Source organism: Bidens hawaiensis, unplaced genomic scaffold (genome assembly GCF_021521415.1).
Source record: "Bidens hawaiensis isolate Kalapana, Puna unplaced genomic scaffold, B.hawaiensis_p1.1 tig00006961_1, whole genome shotgun sequence".
In the NCBI taxonomy this organism is placed as follows: domain Eukaryota; kingdom Viridiplantae; phylum Streptophyta; class Magnoliopsida; order Asterales; family Asteraceae; genus Bidens; species Bidens hawaiensis.
In genome coordinates, this window is record NW_027491477.1 from 284,298 (window position 1) to 303,369 (window position 19,072).

Genomic DNA, 19,072 nt, shown 5'->3' on the forward strand with positions numbered 1-19,072 from the left:
AGTATTTTATATTTATCATGTTTTAAATCTTTTGGTGTTTTGCATGTTAAGCTTTAATTCTTTCTATCATTTCATGTGAAGTTTAAGTTTGTTTTTGCTCATCATTGGTTACATGATTAGTTCACTTAGAGTTTTGATTTGTTTTCAGGTAGATGTTGGCTTGAGAGTCAAGGAAAAGAAGGCCTAGAAGGTTCCTATCGTTGCTTGGAGTTCAAGGAAGAGATCTAGCTTGATTTAACAATAAAATAACAAGAAACTTCGGAATCCCCTCCGGTTGTGCGCCGCGCCGCGTGACCGGGGAGGCCAAGGCCTGTCGCGGGGCGCCTAGGCAGTGTGATCAGCCAAATTTTGCAAATTAAGGGCCAAGCTCGCGTTATATAAATATATTTTTAAACCTAGACGAATACACTTGTTTCCAGCCGATTTTGGAGATAGAAAAGTGTGACAATCGTCAATTTCAGGTTAACTCCGATAACTCAACTCCATCAATTCAAACCTAAAGATTTCTGAATCTATAACGCACACCTCATTACATTTAAACTAGGGTTTAAATGACGCTTGACACTTACTACATGTGTAGTCCTTCGGGAATTTGCACCGAAACGCAAACGAGTTGACGCAAACAATTGGTGAATAAACAAAAAAACGTCAAAACAATAATTATGTGATAATTATGTGTTAGACTTATGTGTTATGTGATAACATGTTATTTAACGTTAACTCAATGTGCAAACTAAGTTAATTAAGCTAGAAAAGTAGCATTTGAAAGTTGAAGGACTTAAGTGTAATATATTATTATTATTAATATTAACCTAAACCCTAAACTCTCTTCTCTCTTTCTCTCCCAAACCGACGGCAGCCCCCCCTTGTCTCCCTTGCGATCGGCAATCATATACACACATACAATCAAGATTGTTCAAGTTTGATTGAAGATTAAGGTGCTAGGAAGGTATAAACAACTATCCTATGCATCCTCTATGCTTAATTTCAGTTTTTAATGGGTTAATTATAAACCCTAGGTCCGATTTTTATATGTGGTTTTTGTTCATGTGTCTTGTTTTGATTGAAAGATGTATTGATTGTTGAATTGATAGCTAGTATTGGTGTTATTGCATGATAGCCGTTTGTTTCTTGATTTTGGGTTCAAGTAAAACCCTAATCATGGATGTAATGTGTAATTGATGTGCATGGATAGTGATTATGGTGTCTAGAGTGTTATATGAACGGATTATAGTCTATAGATGGTTAATATGTTGAGTTTTGTTGCAAACAGTTTCTGGAAAGATTGTGTTGTTGATGTTCAATTGACTGTAACGGGGTGTAAATGTGAAAATTGGTTGAGATTATTGATACTACAGTAAACTAGGTTGAGTTTAGTTTCTAAAGAATATAAATTTGCAATTTTTGGACGTGTAAAAGTTAACTTTTATGATTTTACAAAAACGTTGTGCAAATCTGAGTTGTGAGACCTGCTGTTAGGTTGTTTTGTAAATATTATATCTCATGAACTACGAGACCAATTGGGTTGGTTCTACTTCTGGAAGTTGACTTGTTGAGTTAGGAACCTAACCCAAGTGGTCTTGCATTTATTGGATTTTTCGTTTAACGGGAATTTCAAATAACATTCTGTTGTGCATAAATTTGACTGCTATGAGTTTGCTGTGGTAAATTGATCTTTGTGAGAAATATGTATGGAATAAAAATACAACAAAATATGTTCTGGAAACCTAACACATACATGCTTTTGTGATGATTTTTGGTAAATTTATTGTGATGCTATGATCGGTGGGATAGACTAGTTTTTCAAGTAGAATTCTGTCGTTAAGAAACTAGTTGCTGAATTTTGTGAAAGTTGCATGAAACATGGTGATTGCTAATTTATTATCATGTTTTGACCAAATTGCCCTTGCGGGGGATAATTGCTAACTAATTGTCGTATTTTGACCAAAATACCCTTGCGGGGAATAATTGCTAATTGATTGTCATGATTTGACCAAATTGCCCTTGCGGGGAATAATTGCTAGTTAATTGTTATGTGTTGACCAAATTGCCCTTACGGGAAGTAATTGCTAGTGATATACATTATGAATACACGACACGTAAATAATTGCTCACACATGTAACGTATCACAAATACACTTGTTAAAGTCACACACGATTCACAAACGAAACACGAAACATGTTGTGTGCATAGGAATTATGTGCCGGGTCTAGAGACTCGATATTAGTTCCGATACTTAGAAAACCTCCTTATTGTTTTAGAACGCTAGAGAGAGTTTTCTGTGACGCACATCACTTGGTGATTTATTTTGGGAATTCTTCGCAAACAGTGAGTTTCACTTACCCCTTTAAACTGTTTTCAAACGCTTTTCACTTGGGGAGATAACATACTCCGAAAACGCATTTAAGATTTTGTTAATATAGATTATATATCACTTGTAAAGACTAAGTGGCAAACGCAATAACTAAAGTCCTTCATTCACATCGAACCGTTTAATATTGGATAATAGCGAGTCATTGTTGAGTAATACTACTGGGTTTGACAAACCCCACCCAACGCTAAACTCGACTGGAGGTCGAGTGGGTGTAATCTTGGCTAAACACATACCATGGTCGGGATAGACCTGGTGGCAAGGCAAATGATAAACAGTCAGCTTCGGTGTCGAACACTTAGTAATACTTGTTTTATAGGCTAGCTACCTATAGATATATAATTGACATAACACTATCTGGTAACGCAAAACGCTTAACGCAAAACGCTGAAAGCAAAACGCTGAACGCAAACGCTAAACGCTTTATTTTATATAAACTTATGAACTCACCAACACCGTGTTGACACTTTTATTATGTTATTCTCAGGTAGCCGAGGCGGGCGCGCGGTATAGGATCATGCATTATTTGAAACGCTTTTGTTTATGCAACCTGATTTTAAACTGTTATTATGGGGTTTTGAGTCGTCCTGCGTGACGCAACTTTTATCTTTTGGTTTTTACGCTTCCGCACTTATTTTCATTTAAATGTTTTTGTGGTTTGATTATAACTAATGATTCCGATCCTGTTAGTTCACACCCTCTGACGGTAAAACTCCGTTAGTGGATTTTGAGGGTGTGACAGAATTGGTATCAGAGCCATTGGTTATAGCAAACTAGAAATTGCATGCATACTAGACTATAACCGCGACGACCCATTAGTTATAATGATACGCACTGCATAGATTTGTGTAGTCTTTGTTATCTTATCTCTTTACCCCTTTCACTCATGCGCGCGCATACACGGCTTACCTGTAGGAATGTCGACGCCGCCATCATCATCATCATCCGATCCGATGACTCATGCTCACGGGAAAGAACCGCAGATACCTACCGCATCGCCACCCCGAGTAGTTCCGGAACTCGAAGCTCCCGCACCGAAGAGGTATCGCTTATCCGGAGGCATGTAAGAAAACGAAGTTAGCTGGGATTGGTACCCTAATATGATCAGACGTATGGTCTATCGCGAACAAGTTCCCCCGCTACCCCACCCGAACCATCCTGCTTATCCCAACACCTTACCACCCATAACCGAACCTGTAGAGCGTGTGCTCGCAGCTGTTGTTTCTTGTTTGGAGCGTGATGTTGGTTACATGCGCTATACGAGAGCGAACGTTTCCGGACTGTTAAAAGATGGAACCGAAACTAAAGAGGAAATTTCCCGCATGACAGTAGCAATGAAGGAAATGCAAGAGGCTAGTGATCAACAGATGAAGATTATGAGAAAGATGCAAGCCGAGATGATAGACTTGCAAGAGCAACTCCAAGTAGCAAGGACCGAACCGAGATAGCTTTAGAGCGCTGCGATGTCTTACAAATGCAAATTGCTCAGAACGCAGCCGAACCTGAGGCAGAGCCTGAAGAGGAACCCGAAGAAGATCCCGAAGAGGAGCCTGAGAAGGATCTCGAGGAAGATCCCGAGGAGGAACCCGAAGAGGAACCGGAGGAGGAACCGGCTGAGCCAGAAGAACACTCAGAGGTGTCCTCAGACGATGACATCTAAGGATGATAACACCTAGATGGAAGGGAAATCGCTAGAAGAAACGCTGGACACGGACGTGGTAACATCAACTTGACTGCAGCAGAACTCCAAACTCTGCTGAACGACCACGCGACGGCTGCTCTAACCGCACATGTACAGAACCAAGCTGGAGGTCCAATTGGAACGTGTACCTTCAAGAATTACCTTGACTGCAAGCCCAGTTCGTTTAAGGGCACTGAGGGAGCTATAGGCTTCCTGCGTTGGGCTGTTGGTGCATGAATGTCAGTAGTTCATAGTCTAGTGTCTGTAATCGAGTCTGTAATGTTATTTATGTTTTTGTTTAAGCGAAGTTGTTAACAAGTTCGCCTAGGCGAACTTGTTGAACAAGCGAAGTTATGGACAACTTCGCCTGAACATATCAGGCGAAGTTGTCGTGTATTTATATATAGGTTACGGCTTGTTTTGTAACAGTTAGTGAGTTAGTTGTTTGAGTCGATCGAGTTGACGAGAGTCTGTATCAGTGATTCATATCACGTGAGTTCGGTTATTAATATATAACGTGTTTCAGTTTGTTCGTGTGTGTTTGTTTGGTTTGCTTTCTACGCTCGTAAGGATCTACGCAGGGATTCCGCACCTGAGTAGACCGGGATATCTCGTGTGATCCGTCCAGGGAACCTACAATTGGTATCCGTCCAGGGAACCTACAGAACCGACATGCAAATTGTCTTCCAAGTTAGAAGAGAGCTCGTCAATGGTTGTTTCATGCTGAGAGTGAAATGGATTGAAAAATTCTTCTTCAGTCGAGGCAGCAGGGGTATCGATAGCATTTGATGAGGAAGGTTGACATTTATCGATCAACTGTCTTTGCAATAGGTTTTCTTCCTCATCAAGGATCATCTTCGTAGCAACTCTCTCTTCTTCTTCAGCAATATCCAAATACGGTATGTTAAAAGACTTAAAAAGTTTAACATAGTCGAAAAACTCAGCAGGTCCGTTGCTAGGTTTTGGCTGTTGGTAACTTGTGATATCGGTGTTACACACCACCTCAACCTTGCTGGTCGATGTATTGAAGACACGTCTGTTGGGAGTCCCAACAACATAACCGACTAAGATTCCTTCATCGGCTACTTCACCAAATTTAGAATTTGTCTTCAAAATCGAACACGGGGACCCGAATGGTTCAAGACCACTCAAGTTGGGATATCTCGGGATATCTCGTGTGATCCGTTCAAGACCACTCACGGGGACCCGGTGTCAGGATATCTACGTGTGTCCTAAAAAAATTTTTCTTAATTTTTCAGGTTTCTTACTTTTCGGGAAAGATGTCGTCAATCAACATCTCTGAGTTAGTGAAGATGGAAGTTGAAGCAGGGTCAGCTACCAAGGCCCCAAGATTGCTGAAGGGAAACGATCTCGTTGCATGGAAGGATCGGTTCATACAATACGTCAAATACCAGGATGCGAAGATGTGGGTATACATCTAGGATGGTTATATTCCACCAGTCATGGAGTATGAAGGTCGTGATCAAATTAAAAAGTATAGTAAAATGGAAGAAGAAGAGATAAAGATGTATGAAGCCGAGAGCAAGGCTCATGCTGCTATTACTATGGCTCTTCCTCAAGAGATCCTTCATACGTTCAGAAAGTATACGTCAGCAAGAGAGCTTTGGGAAGCTCTTGAGAACAGATTTGAAGGGAATGTAGGAATCCGGGCTTCAAAGATAAAATTGCTCAAAACCCAGTTCTCAGTCTTCAAGTATTTGAAGAATGAATCCTTAGATGATATTATCACTCGATATTACCATCTGACGACTGAATTGAGCAACTATTCAATTTCCTACCGAGAAGAAGAAATAGTTGAGAAGCTTCTAGATGCTCTCCCACCAAAATGGGAGATGTACACTGTGCTGATGAGGGAAGACAAAGACTTTCCCACATATGATCTAGAAACGACAGTCAACAAGCTCAGAACCTTTGAGCTTAACATGGTCAGGAAAGAGACACCTATGGATCAGGTTCAAGATCCAGGTATGTATGGAGCTAAAGTCAACACTAGCTCAGGATCGAAGACTGAATCTGCTGCCTACTACACAAAGGGAGATTCGGGCCCCAACTCATCACATGAGGGGCATGTGTCAGTTAACACAAATGGGGATGTTTGCTATGTAGCAGCTGGATCGAGTGGTTCTCAACCCCAGGTAAGCAAGAGTAGTTGCTCTACAAGTATTCTCAGCAACAACTACTCCAAGATGCCTATGAGTGTCAAGTCTGCTGAAGAGCAGTTTGGTCTCTATGCTTCTTTCATTGCTTCCTATGAGAACTACATTCAAGGGAAGGTTGTTGATCCAGCTATGTTGGATGAAGATTACGATCAGATTGATGTTGACGATATGGAAGAAATGGATTTACAATGGCAAATGGCCATGATTGTGAGAAGAGTAAAAAGGTTTATGAGAAAGACGGGAAGAAAGTTTGTCGGTGGAAAGCCGGGGTTTGACAAGGCAAAGGTGAGATGCTACAATTGTCAACAAAACGGTCACTTTGCAAAAGAATGCAGCAATGAGCGTGTGGAACGAAGTCAGGGTAGGTCTCCACAGCAAAGTGAGGGTAGAAAAGATTATAGTGCCATGATGTCCAGAGAAGATGGTGAATACAACTGGAACCTGCTGTCTAAAGAAACTTTTGAGCAGGCAAATTTGGCAAAGGTAGAAACTGAAGAAAGTGAGAAGGTTACCGGAGAGGAAAAAGCTCTTATGGCAGACGTTAATGACCAGCTCTCCGAGGTATGTTCTAAACTTACATGCTCTAAATGTGAAAACGTGTCTGAGCAATTAGCAACTATAACCGATCAGTATGTTAGGTTGGATGCTGAATTTAAAACTTTAAAAGAAGATAATCACTTTATTAAATCAAGAGAAAATAATTATAAAATTAAAATAAAGGCTTGTGAAAAAGATGTTAAAAGTCTAAAAACAAAACTTGCTGAAAAAATTGAAGTGATTGATTTAAGTTATGAAGTTTTGGAAGAAAAGACCAAACTAATTGCTGAGAGAGAAAAACAGATTGCTGACCACCAGGTGAAAGTGGTGGAACTGAATCGAAAACTGGAGCAGTTCAGAAATTCTTCTGCTATTCTTGATCACCTTGTTAGTGATCAAGGTTCCTCTGCTAAGAGAGGAGGAATCGGTTATCATGAGGTTCCACCACCGTACAATCACAATTACACTTTTAACCCTAGTGTTCAGAAATCCGTTGACTTCGAGGTTGCTCAAACAGTGCCAATTAAAGTAACTGTTAAAGAACCAAATGTTAGTAGAGGCGAAACAAGTTCGCCTGTTTCTAGTGTTGAAATTTCTGATCAAAGTCCAGTCTCGTCAGTTTCGGATAAGTCATCCGAGTCTGGTAAGGCAAAAGAGGAGTTTGTGTTACCCAAGAGTGGAGAAAAAGATAAAACAAATAAAAGGAGTACTCCACTAAACCCGTACGTCCCACCATTTGTGAGACGAACGGGCGGTAATATAGCCTCGACATCTAAAACACCGGTTGATAAAAAGGTTGAACATAGGTGTTGTTTTAGATGTAATCAATTAGGACATCTTGTTGCAAATTGCCCTCTGAAGCAGCGATTCAGAGGTGTAAGGCCTACTAAAGCTGAGAATAAACCTAATAGTAATTATCATGCTGCTAAAAATGAAAACCACTTAAAATTCAAAAATGTGACTAATTCAGGTTTTCATAGAAACAAATCTCAGTTTTACACTGCTAATAACCAAACCACAAGCTATAATTCTTTCAATTCACAACGGTTTGGAAGGCCTCACAATCAATCTTCAATGAGATTTCCTAATAGGACTTACAGGAATTTTCGAGATACTAACTTTGGAAGGCCAAAGTTTGGGATGTATAGATCCAAGACCAATTGGTCTTGGGTCCCTAAATTCTAATCTTTTGCTTTATTGTGCAGGAACAGTTGAACAGGGCTGCCAACAATCTTTGGGTTGTAGATAGCGGCTGTTCCCGGCACATGACGGGTAACAAATACTTGTTACACGATTTGAAACCTGTTCAAGGAGGGAGAGTGAGCTTTGCCGGTGAAAGTGGTGGCAAGATTACTGGAATGGGAACGGTGTCAAACGGAAAGATGACTTTGGAGAAGGTTAACTTTGTAGAAGAATTGAAGCACAATCTGCTGAGTGTGTCGCAGATCTGTGATAAGGAGTACACCGTTCATTTTACAAAGAATGAGGCGATTGTGTTGAAACCTGGTTTTCAGATACCAGAGGAGTGGATTGTGATGAAGGCTCCACGTGAAAGAAATACATATATTATGGATATGAGATCAACTGAAATGTCCACGGCAGAATCATGCCTTATGACAAAAGCGAGTGAATCAGAGTCCGAATTGTGGCATAGGAGAATGCGGCACATTCATCTTCGGAAGATGAACCACATTGTCAGGAATGGACTTGTGCTGGGCGTTCCCTTGAAGAATTTCAATTTTGAAGATAAATGTATAGCGTGCAAGAAGGGAAAGCAGCACAAGAAATCCCATCTCACTAAGAAAGTCAATTCAATTGCCAGTACTCTGGAATTGCTTCACATGGATCTCTTCGGTCCCGTGAATGCAAAAAGTCTAGGAGGAACTTCTTATTGCTTGGTGATCACTGATGACTACTCACGATATTCGTGGGTGTATTTCCTGAAATCAAAAGATGAAACGGCTCAGATGGTGAAGAATTTGATTACCAAAGTTGAGAACGTTATGGATAAAAGGGTTAAGTTCATCAGGAGTGACAATGGAACGGAGTTCAAGAATTTTGAGATGGAGATCTTCTGCCTTCAGAGAGGGATTGAACACCAATACAGCGCTCCGTATACACCGCAACAGAATGGAGTGGCTGAAAGGAAGAATAGAACATTAATTGAAGGAGCCAGAACTATGCTGGCTGATTCGAAGCTTCCTGTGGTGTTTTGGGCTGAAGCTGTTGCTACAGCCGGTTATGTTCTGAATAGAGTCTTAACTGTTAAAAGACTTGGTAAAACGTGTTATGAGCTAATGCATGGGAGAAAGCCCAACTTGAGTGGTCTTGAACCATTCGGGTCCCCGTGTTCGATTTTGAAGACAAATTCTAAATTTGGTGAAGTAGCCGATGAAGGAATCTTAGTCGGTTATGTTGTTGGGACACCCAACAGACGTGTCTTCAATACATCGACCAGCAAGGTTGAGGTGGTGTGTAACACCGATATCACAAGTTACCAACCGCCAAAACCTAGCAACGGACCTGCTGAGTTTTTCGACTATGTTAAACTTTTTAAGTCTTTTAACATACCGTATTTGGATATTGCTGAAGAAGAAGAGAGAGTTGCTACGAAGATGATCCTTGATGAGGAAGAAAACCTATTGCAAAGACAGCTGATCGATAAATGTCAACCTTCCTCATCAAATGCTATCGATACCCCTGCTGCCTCGACTGAAGAAGAATTTTTCAATCCATTTCACTCTCAGCATGAAACAACCATTGACGAGCTCTCTTCTAACTTGGAAGACAATTTGCATGTCGGTTCTGTTCCGACCACGAGAATTCATAAAGATCACCCTTTGGAGAATGTGATTGGTGATGTGTCCTCCGGTGTACAAACAAGACGTAGCTTGAATGAGCACACCTGTGTTTACACAAGCATCAAGGAGACAGGGATAATCAACGAATGCTTGTACACCTGCTTTATCAGCTAGATTGAACCGAAGAATTATCAAATGGCTCTCAAGGACAGTTCGTGGGTCGAAGCCATGCAAGAAGAGTTGGCTCAGTTCAAGAAAATGGAAGTATGGACTTTGGTTGAAAAACCAAAGCATGTGCATGCGATAGGCACAAAATGGGTGTTTAAGTGTAAGGGAGATGAGAAAGGGATTATCATAAGAAACAAGGCGAGGCTAGTCGTTAAAGGTTTTAATCAACAAGAGGGGATTGATTATAATGAAGTGTTGGCTCCTGTCGCAAGGTTGGAAGCCATTAGATTGTTTTTGGCGTTCGCTGCTTAAAAGAAGATGAAGGTATTTCAGTTGGATGTGAAGAGTGCGTTTCTGAATGGGAAAGTTGATGAGGTAGTGTATGTTGAGCAACCTCCGGGTTTTCCTGACCCAGACTTTCCTGATCACGTGTACAAGTTGAGCAAGGCATTGTATGGACTACATCAGGCACCTCGTGCCTGGTATTCAACTTTATCAGATTACTTGCTTGAAAATGGTTTTGAAAGAGGGAAGATTGATAGCACGTTGTTCGTTAAGAGAGAAGGAAGCGACTTCCTGCTGGTGCAAGTCTACGTGGATGACATTATCTTTGCTGCATCTAAAGTCTCCATGTGTCAGGAGTTTGAGGCCGTCATGAAGAAAAGGTTTGAAATGAGTGCTATGGGTGAACTAACTTTCTTTTCAGGATTGCAGGTTGATCAGAAGAAGGATGGGATGTTCATTCATCAGACCAAGTATGTCCATGATGTGCTCAAACGCTTCAAGATGGAGGACAGCACTCCATTCGACACTCCAGTCTGCGTCAATCACAAATTGGGTGCTGAGTCAGACAGTGATGCAGATGTGGACCCAACTCAGTATCGGGCTATTATAGGTTCTTTAATGTACTTAACTGCTTCTAGGCCTGATATAATGTTTGCTGCTTGTCTTTGTGCTCTTTTTCAGGCAAACCCAAAGGAATCTCACATGAAGGGTGTGAAGAGGATCTTGCGGTATCTCAAGGGCAAACCGAAGCTGGGGTTGTGGTACCCGAGAGGAGGAGACTTGGAGCTAGTCGCTTACACAGATTCTGATTATGGAGGGTGCAATCAGAGTCGGAAGTCAACAACTGGAGGATGTCAGTTTCTTGGTGGCAGATTGGTGTCGTGGCAATGCAAGAAACAGACTTCGGTCGCAATTTCAACCTGTGAAGCAGAATACATGGCAGCATCCAACTGCTGCTCCCAGGTTCTTTGGATTCAACAACAGTTGCGCGACTATGGTCTGAATTTCTTACTTACACCTATTTGCATTGATAACACAGCTGCTATCTCAGTAACTAACAATCCCGTGAAACATAGTAAAACTAAACATATTGACATACGTCATCATTTTATACGGGATTGTGCTGAGAAGAAACTGATTGTGCTTGAAAAGGTGGATACGCTTGATAATTTCGCTGATCTTTATACTAAAGCGTTTGACAAAACAAGATTTCAAAACCTTATCGAGCTGAATGGGATGATCAATCCCGAGTAACCATGCTTTTCTTGTTATATTTAAAAAAAAAAAAAAAAAACGTCACTATCGCTTAAAATATGTCGGTTACCTCAGTTTGAAGGACTTGTCTTCGGATATGTTTTGGTCCTCATTTTCTACTTGTAGATTTTGAGGATAGCCATTAACCAGATGACTGACAGTGACCGGGGCGGTTTATGATGAGTTTTTTTTTTCGCTTAAAATTAGTCGATCATACCTAGTTAGAAGGACACATACTAGTATGTGGTCAGTCCAGCTGATCCTTTGGATCTTCGGGATAGCCGTTTACCTGAAGACTTTGTTTTGGTCGGGGCGATTAATGTTAAAATTTTTTTTTAAAGGGAAATGAAATTATTTTTCAAGTCTACTACTTCGTAAGAAGTTCGTTAGCTATGTTTATCAGAAAATTGATCCAACCTTGGAAAATGATAGATGTACTGATTCTGTGTGCTTAACTAGTGAAGTTATTAGGCTTAAAAGGCTTTAGGACAGTTATTGTATGTCATGGTAGCTTTTTATGGTGCGTAAAAGTAGATGTGATACTAACTAAATCTACTTGATTTTACGTGGAAACTCCTTACGAGTTTTGCATGTCTTCATATATATCTTTCCGAATGATAGGCAGAAAAGCGATTACCCAGTCATACACGAGCCCGTAAGTGTTCTGATTCCCGTGAAGATAGCGTTTCAAGAAACTGCAGTGATCCTGATTCGGGACTTGCAGTTATTCACTACTCTGAAGTCTATGTAAATGTTTATCATAAAAAAAAAAAAAAAAAAACTTATGAGTTATTGAAACATTCTAGAGTTCAACATATCAAGACTTCTTAATCATGGAGTAAGAAAGAGAACGGGAAGGAGATGAAGAGTAATTACAAACTTAATCAGACACTAAGGGTCGAAGTCAATTCGGGGTGACTTGGGGAAAGCCAAATATGCTTTGAGAATAGATAGGAGGCATCAAAATCTCTGAGTTGTTGCCCACTTAAATTTTGAGGCTTAATTGAACTTAACTCATATCACAGATACGATGAAAACCATCTTAAGTTATTTACCTGCTTACAACCTGTCTCTATATGTCATAATACAGCTAAACACGGATCTATGTGACAGTCACGTAATTAGTATGATTCCTGTTCGGATCTTTTCTAAAACGTAGCAGTCCCTATCGAGACTGAAATTTGATCCCTTGTACTTTAATTTTTTAAAAGTTTTTTCGTACTTAGGTAGTTTATGATTTTATAACTGGTTACTTGGACTTGATCGTGTTATTTAATTCTTAAAGGGAAGTTTTAAATGTTAATTGCAAAATGTTCAAATTATAAGGGTTGATTTTGTAAATATAGGCGATGTTGTTAAACCGGCGAACTTGTGAATAACTTCGCCTAGGCGAAGTTATCCGTAACTTCGCCTGTATAACTTCGCCCCTATATAAGGATTCTCAAAGGTCATCAGGTCATTATTTGAAATCACAGCGAACTTATCATCGAAAATCACAGCGAACTTATCCTCGTTTTTCAGAGCGAACTTAATCCGATTTTTTATCCGATTATCTTTTTTTCGATTTCAATCAGTATTCAAGGTGTGTTTGGGTTCTATATCTTATACTCGATGTTCGATGTTGTTAATCCTAGGTTGTTACGACACCCGGTTAACGACCTCGGATGTTCGAAACCTATACCCGATTTCAAAACTTGTTTTTACGTGTTCATGAACAAACTGATCGTCCGGATTACTTTAATACCATGTGTTTTAGTCTCCTAAATCGTCAAAATTGGCCGAAACACCAAACTTTTCGATGTTGATTCTGCTTACTGTTGTCGATTCAGATTCAGGCGAACTTAAGGTTTAGGCGAAGTTATCCGTAACTTCACCTGAGTCTAAACTTCGCCTGAGGCGATGTTGTGGTGAGGCGAAGTTATCATTAACTTCGCCTGGACCTTTTAATTTTTTAATTACTAGACGAACTTAAAGATGAAGCGAAGTTGTTCCCAACTTCGCCCCAACTTTAACTTCGCCTATACAGAAGTTATCACAACTTCGCTCATGGTAATAGGCGAACTTGTGTTAAACCTTAACGTATATCTAACTTGGTTCGTTTGTTGCAGATATGGCTGCAGTAGCAGGTGCCGGAGGTGCTGGAGGTGACGATGGAGATAATCAGAGACAATTCTTCCCGGGTCACAACATGTTCATCACCTTAGACCCGGAAACGAGCGGAGTTGAAGACTACCGTGAGATCATCACATTCCTCATTCGCTCGAGGATATTCCACGCTATCACGACGACTCTGCCGATATCCTTACCCAATATCGAGGATTTCTGGCAGACTGTGGAGTACGATTGCCGCGTTGAGCCGCCGGTTATGCGAGCAACCGTCAACAATCACGAAGTTCAGTTCTCGTCTGAACAAATACGGGTGGCGTTACGTTTTGGAGAGGAGACTCGGGACGACCCAACTGACTTTGTGGCTCCGTTTCGTGATGGAGCATTCCTACGAATGGGCTACTCTGGTCCATTAGGTGATACCCAGAGAAGGAAGGGTTTCCTTCTAGATCAGTGGCGCTTCCTCATGCACGTCATGATTGTGTGTATGTCTTGGAGGAAGGCGGGTACTGACGGAATGGGTGCGACCATGCAGTCAGCAATGACTGCTCTGACTTATAACAAACGTTATAGCTTTAGTCAGATGGTCTTTTACGAGATCGATAGACAGAGGAGGGCGATGGCTCGTGAGCGGTTCATAATGTATCCAAGATTCATCCAGATGATCTTGAACCATGTGGCTCCAACTTTGCCTCAACGACGCCCAATAAGATACGTGGAGAGTGTGAGCAAACGTATTTTTGCTCAATGCCGTACTTCGAGTGCGAGGAGCAAGCCTGAACGTCGTCCAAGGCATACTCCACTCTTTGGGTTCTTAATAAACCCGGGGTATGTGCCAGCTCGGGGGGATGAGTTCAGAGACCCTCAACCACAACAGGCAGGAGCAACTCGAGTTGTACCTACTGTGCCTGTGGTGGCGGCTGAGGAGGATGTAGACCTTGATGCTGCATTTGGCGGCCAAGGATTCTTCGACATGGACCGTTTTGATCCACAAGAAGAGGTGCAGGTCTCCGCTGCACAGGTTCGGGAAGTGCGTGTTACTAGAGCAGCTACGACGGTGGCTGACTCAGATCTTGATGACGTTATGGATGAGGCGAGGAGGATGTTGGTGACTAGAGAGAGGACGTTAGGGAAGAGAAAGAGAACGGTGGATGATAGTGAATCAGAAGAAGAGGAAGAAGATATCCACAAGTTGATTAGACGTTCAAGACGGGAGAGGACAGGTGCAGGTATGGGAGCTGGAGAGACTTCAAGGGTTGTACGTTTCGCTCCATCCGCACTGTCAGGTATGTCGATTATTCCTACGTCTGTACAGGTTACAAGCGCCGCGGATGTTCCCGTGGTGGCTACATCAGCTGTCGGCATCCCATCCATCACACTACAGACGATGACTCCGGAGATTGTGTCGTTACCACCTCCAACGCTTACTCCTTCAGAGGTGGTGGCACAATTTGTAGAGTCTACCGTTGTTGCAACTGCAGGGTTGTCGGTCACGATACCACCTGCGGTTACGTCCACAACTGCTTCTGATGTCCCGGTTACATTCGAGATCCCTCCTCAGTATACTCAAGATACATCTAACATGAGGTTTGAGTTCGATGCAACCCTCTCAGACTCGGAGAGAATAGCTGCACTTGAACGGGTCGTGGCAGAGCAATCAAGGATAAACTTTATCCAGACCCAGGCTATTCAGCGCCTTGTGGCAGAGAATCAATTACAGTCGTCCCTCCTGGTTGAACATGGGCGAATTATAGATGCTATGAAGGAGTTCTTGACATCTCAGGGGGAGACAGGCTGTAGAGGCGACGAGTTAAGGACAAAGAGGAGAAATGACAGAGACGATGATCCCAATGCACCGAAAGGTGCAGGTGGTGAGTTGCCAAGAACTACTCAAGCTCTTGAGACTTCCACAGCTCAGGGGGAGTCTGCGGGTGCAGTTGGTGGTGATGAGGTGGTGATGGTTGATGATGATGATGATGTGATCGATGCATTGAAAGAACTAGATGATGATATGCTAGAGGATGATGTGATGTTTGATGATGATGTGCTGCCTATTGAGGAGATTGAGAAGATTGGATCACAGATTGTGATTGAAGATGAGATTGAAGAAGGTGAAATAATTGAAGAAAATGTTGAACACGAGATCCCAGATGTTGAGAAAGCCGATATGGGTACTGAGATGGAAAATGATGAGACTGAGTGGGAGGAGCAGCCTAGGTGGAAGGAAGGCTGTGCTCATTGGTTTATTAAAACTAAGAAGCCTGCTGTTCCAACCATGTTCAAGAAGAGTTATAATATCAAAGGCTATGCTGAGTCGAAGAAAGGAATTATTTGTTGGCTGTATGATGAACAGATAAAGTTGTTTGTGGTGAAACATTTTGATGGGATTCAGTATTTTAAAAGAATGTTGAGATCTCTCAATACATTGCCGGAATGTGAGGTGAAGGATTTGGCTAGATTGGGGCTGATCAATAGAAGCGACGACAACATGGCAAGGGTGATTGGGAAGATCGTGTGGAGAGAAAGCATAAAAGAGAAAAAGTTTGAGTTATTAAAGCCACAGAAGGGAAAGCTAGTGGAAGATAAAGAAAGGGGAATGAGAGCAGATGGCAAGCCATGGATGGTAATGAAGTATAAACCGATTCGATGCATTAAGGAGGTTCCAATGAAGATTATGCCTCAAGATGTGTTGAAGAATCTTAAATGGTGGTATGTTGATTGCCAGACTGCTGAAGCCGTGATGGAAGACGAAGACGAACAAGAAGTGCTGAGGGTGTATGATCCGATGCATCTTGTTAACTTATCGAAAGCTGATCTGCAAGTGTTGAATGAAAAGAAGATATTCTATATTCCTGCTTGGAAAGACGAAGCGAGGAAGTATCAGCGAGTAGTCACGGTATGTGTTAGAGAAGGAGTGCATGCGTGAAGATTACAAGACAAGTGCTTAAAGATCAAGATATGAAGCTACTGCCAAGGGGGAGTCTGTTGGTGCATGAATGTCAGTAGTTCATAGTCTAGTGTCTGTAATCGAGTCTGTAATGTTATTTATGTTTTTGTTTAAGCGAAGTTGTTAACAAGTTCTCGCCTAGGCGAACTTGTTGAACAAGCGAAGTTATGGACAACTTCGCCTGAACATATCAGGCGAAGTTGTCGTGTATTTATATATAGGTTACGGCTTGTTTTGTAACAGTTAGTGAGTTAGTCGTTTGAGTCGATCGAGTTGACGAGAGTCTGTATCAGTGATTCATATCACGTGAGTTCGGTTATTAATATATAACGTGTTTCGGTTTGTTCGTGTGTGTTTGTTTGGTTTGCTTTCTACGCTCGTAACGATCTACGCAAAGATTCCGCACCTGAGTAGACCGGGATATCTCGTGTGATCCGTCCAGGGAACCTACATGGGCTGAGAAGGCCGAATCGGCGTTTGAGATGTGTAATTGTCCCCCTGCCAGTAGGGTCAAATTTGCTGCTGGAACACTTGAAGATTCTGCCATCACTTGGTGGAATTCAAACGTGCAGATCCTTGGATTGGAACGGGCTAACTCTATGAACTGGGAGGAGTTCAAAAACATGATGCGAGAAGAGTATTGTCCGAGAGAGGAGATTGCAAAGTTGGAATCCGAGTTTTGGTCATTGAAGATGGTGGGTTCAGAAATCGAAGCCTACACCACCCGTTCTCACGAGTTAGCTGTGATGTGTCCACGGATGGTAGACCCGCCGAGTAAGAGAATTGAGATGTTTATTGATGGGTTAGCACCGCAAATTCAGGGCATGGTGACGTCTTCCAAACCAGCCACGATTCAACAAGCGATCCGGTTAGCTCACAAACTAACGGATCAAGCAGTGACCCAAGGTGCGCTACCACCTAGGGGTTCAACCACTAAAGCCCGTGACAACTCGAGCACTGACAACAACAACAGCAACAGCAACCCGAGCAGCGGAAAGAGAAAGTTTGACAACACCAGATCCTCATCCTCGAACCCCCCACAGCAACACCACTACCGTAAGCCCGAACCCATTCGGAGCTTCAACAATCAGGGTCACAACAACAATAACAACGGTGGCGGGCAGGGTTCGAGCGGCTATGCTGGGAAATATCCGAAGTGCAACAGGTGCAACTATTATCATGCTGGCCCGTGTGACCGTGACAAGTGTCTGAGATGCGGAAAGATGGGTCACCAGGCAAAGGAATGTAGAGGAGACCTTGCGGCAAAGGGTGCTCCTAAACCACCTATGACGACGAAGGGATGTTTCGAATGTGGGCAGGAAGGTCATTTCAGGAAAGATTGTCCCAAGCTGAAACAGAACGACAACAATAGAGGTAATGGAAGTGGCAGTGGTGGTGGAAACAATGGTAAAGGAAGAGCTTTTGTTATTGGGTCGGGTCAAGCCCGCAATGATCCATACGTGGTGACTGGTAAGTTCCCTCTGAATGATTGTTTTGCTTCTGTATTGTTTGACACTGGAGCTGATAGGAGTTTTGTGTCGAAAGCCTTTAGTCAACTCTTAGACCTAACTCCAACCCCGTTAGATGCTAAGTTTCCTGTTGAATTAGCTGACGGTAAGACTATAGTAACGACTCATGTACTTGCGGGATGTAAGTTAAAACTGGCAGGTCATGTCTTTGATATCGACCTTATTCCTTTTACGCTTGGTAGTTTCGATGTCGTTGTCGGCATGGACTGGTTATCCGAGAACCGAGCAGAGATTATTTGTCAGGACAAGATAGTCCACATTACTACCCCTTCCGGCGAGATCATTTCGATCCGGGGCGAGAGAAGCGGCATGACCACCAGCGTTATCACCCTCATGAAGGCGCAGAAATATCTACGAAAGGGTCATCCGGCAATTTTGGCGCAGATTGTTGAGAAACTCGCGGAAGAGAAGCGAATTGAAGATATACCGATTGTGCGAGATTTTCCGGAAGTTTTCCCGGAGGATTTGCCTGGACTCCCTTCTATTCGACAAGTCGAATTCCAAATCGAGTTGACCCTCGGTGCAGCACCCATAGCACGAGCTCCGTATCGGCTCGCACCGGCGGAGCTTCAGGAGCTGTCCACTCAGTTACAAGATTTGTTGGATAAGGGTTTTATCCGACCTAGCTCATCACCATGGGGAGCCCCTGTCTTATTTGTCCGAAAGAAGGACGGGACTTTCCGCATGTGCATCGACTACCGGGAGTTGAACAAGGTGACGGTCAAGAACCGTTATCCTTTACCCCGAATTGATGATCTGTTTGACCAGCTCCAAGGATCGAGTTATTACTCGAAGATCGATCTGCGATCTGGTTACCATTAACTAAGAGTGCGCGAAGAAGATATTTCAAAGACGGCTTTTAGAACACGGTATGGTCACTACGAGTTTTCGGTTATGCCTTTTGGACTAACCAACGCACCAGCCGTATTTATGGATCTCATGAATCGAGTATGCAAGGCGTACCTCGACAAGTTTGTGATTGTTTTCATTGATGATATTCTCGTCTACTCCAAGGACGAGGCAGACCACGAAGAACACCTGAGGTTAATTCTGGAATTGTTGAAGAAGGAACAACTATATGCTAAACTCTCGAAATGCGAGTTTTGGCTTCGCGAGGTTCACTTTTTAGGACATGTGATCAACGAGAATGGTATCCTTGTCGATCCCGGTAAGGTAGAGGCCATCAAAAACTGGGAAGCACCTAAGACTCCG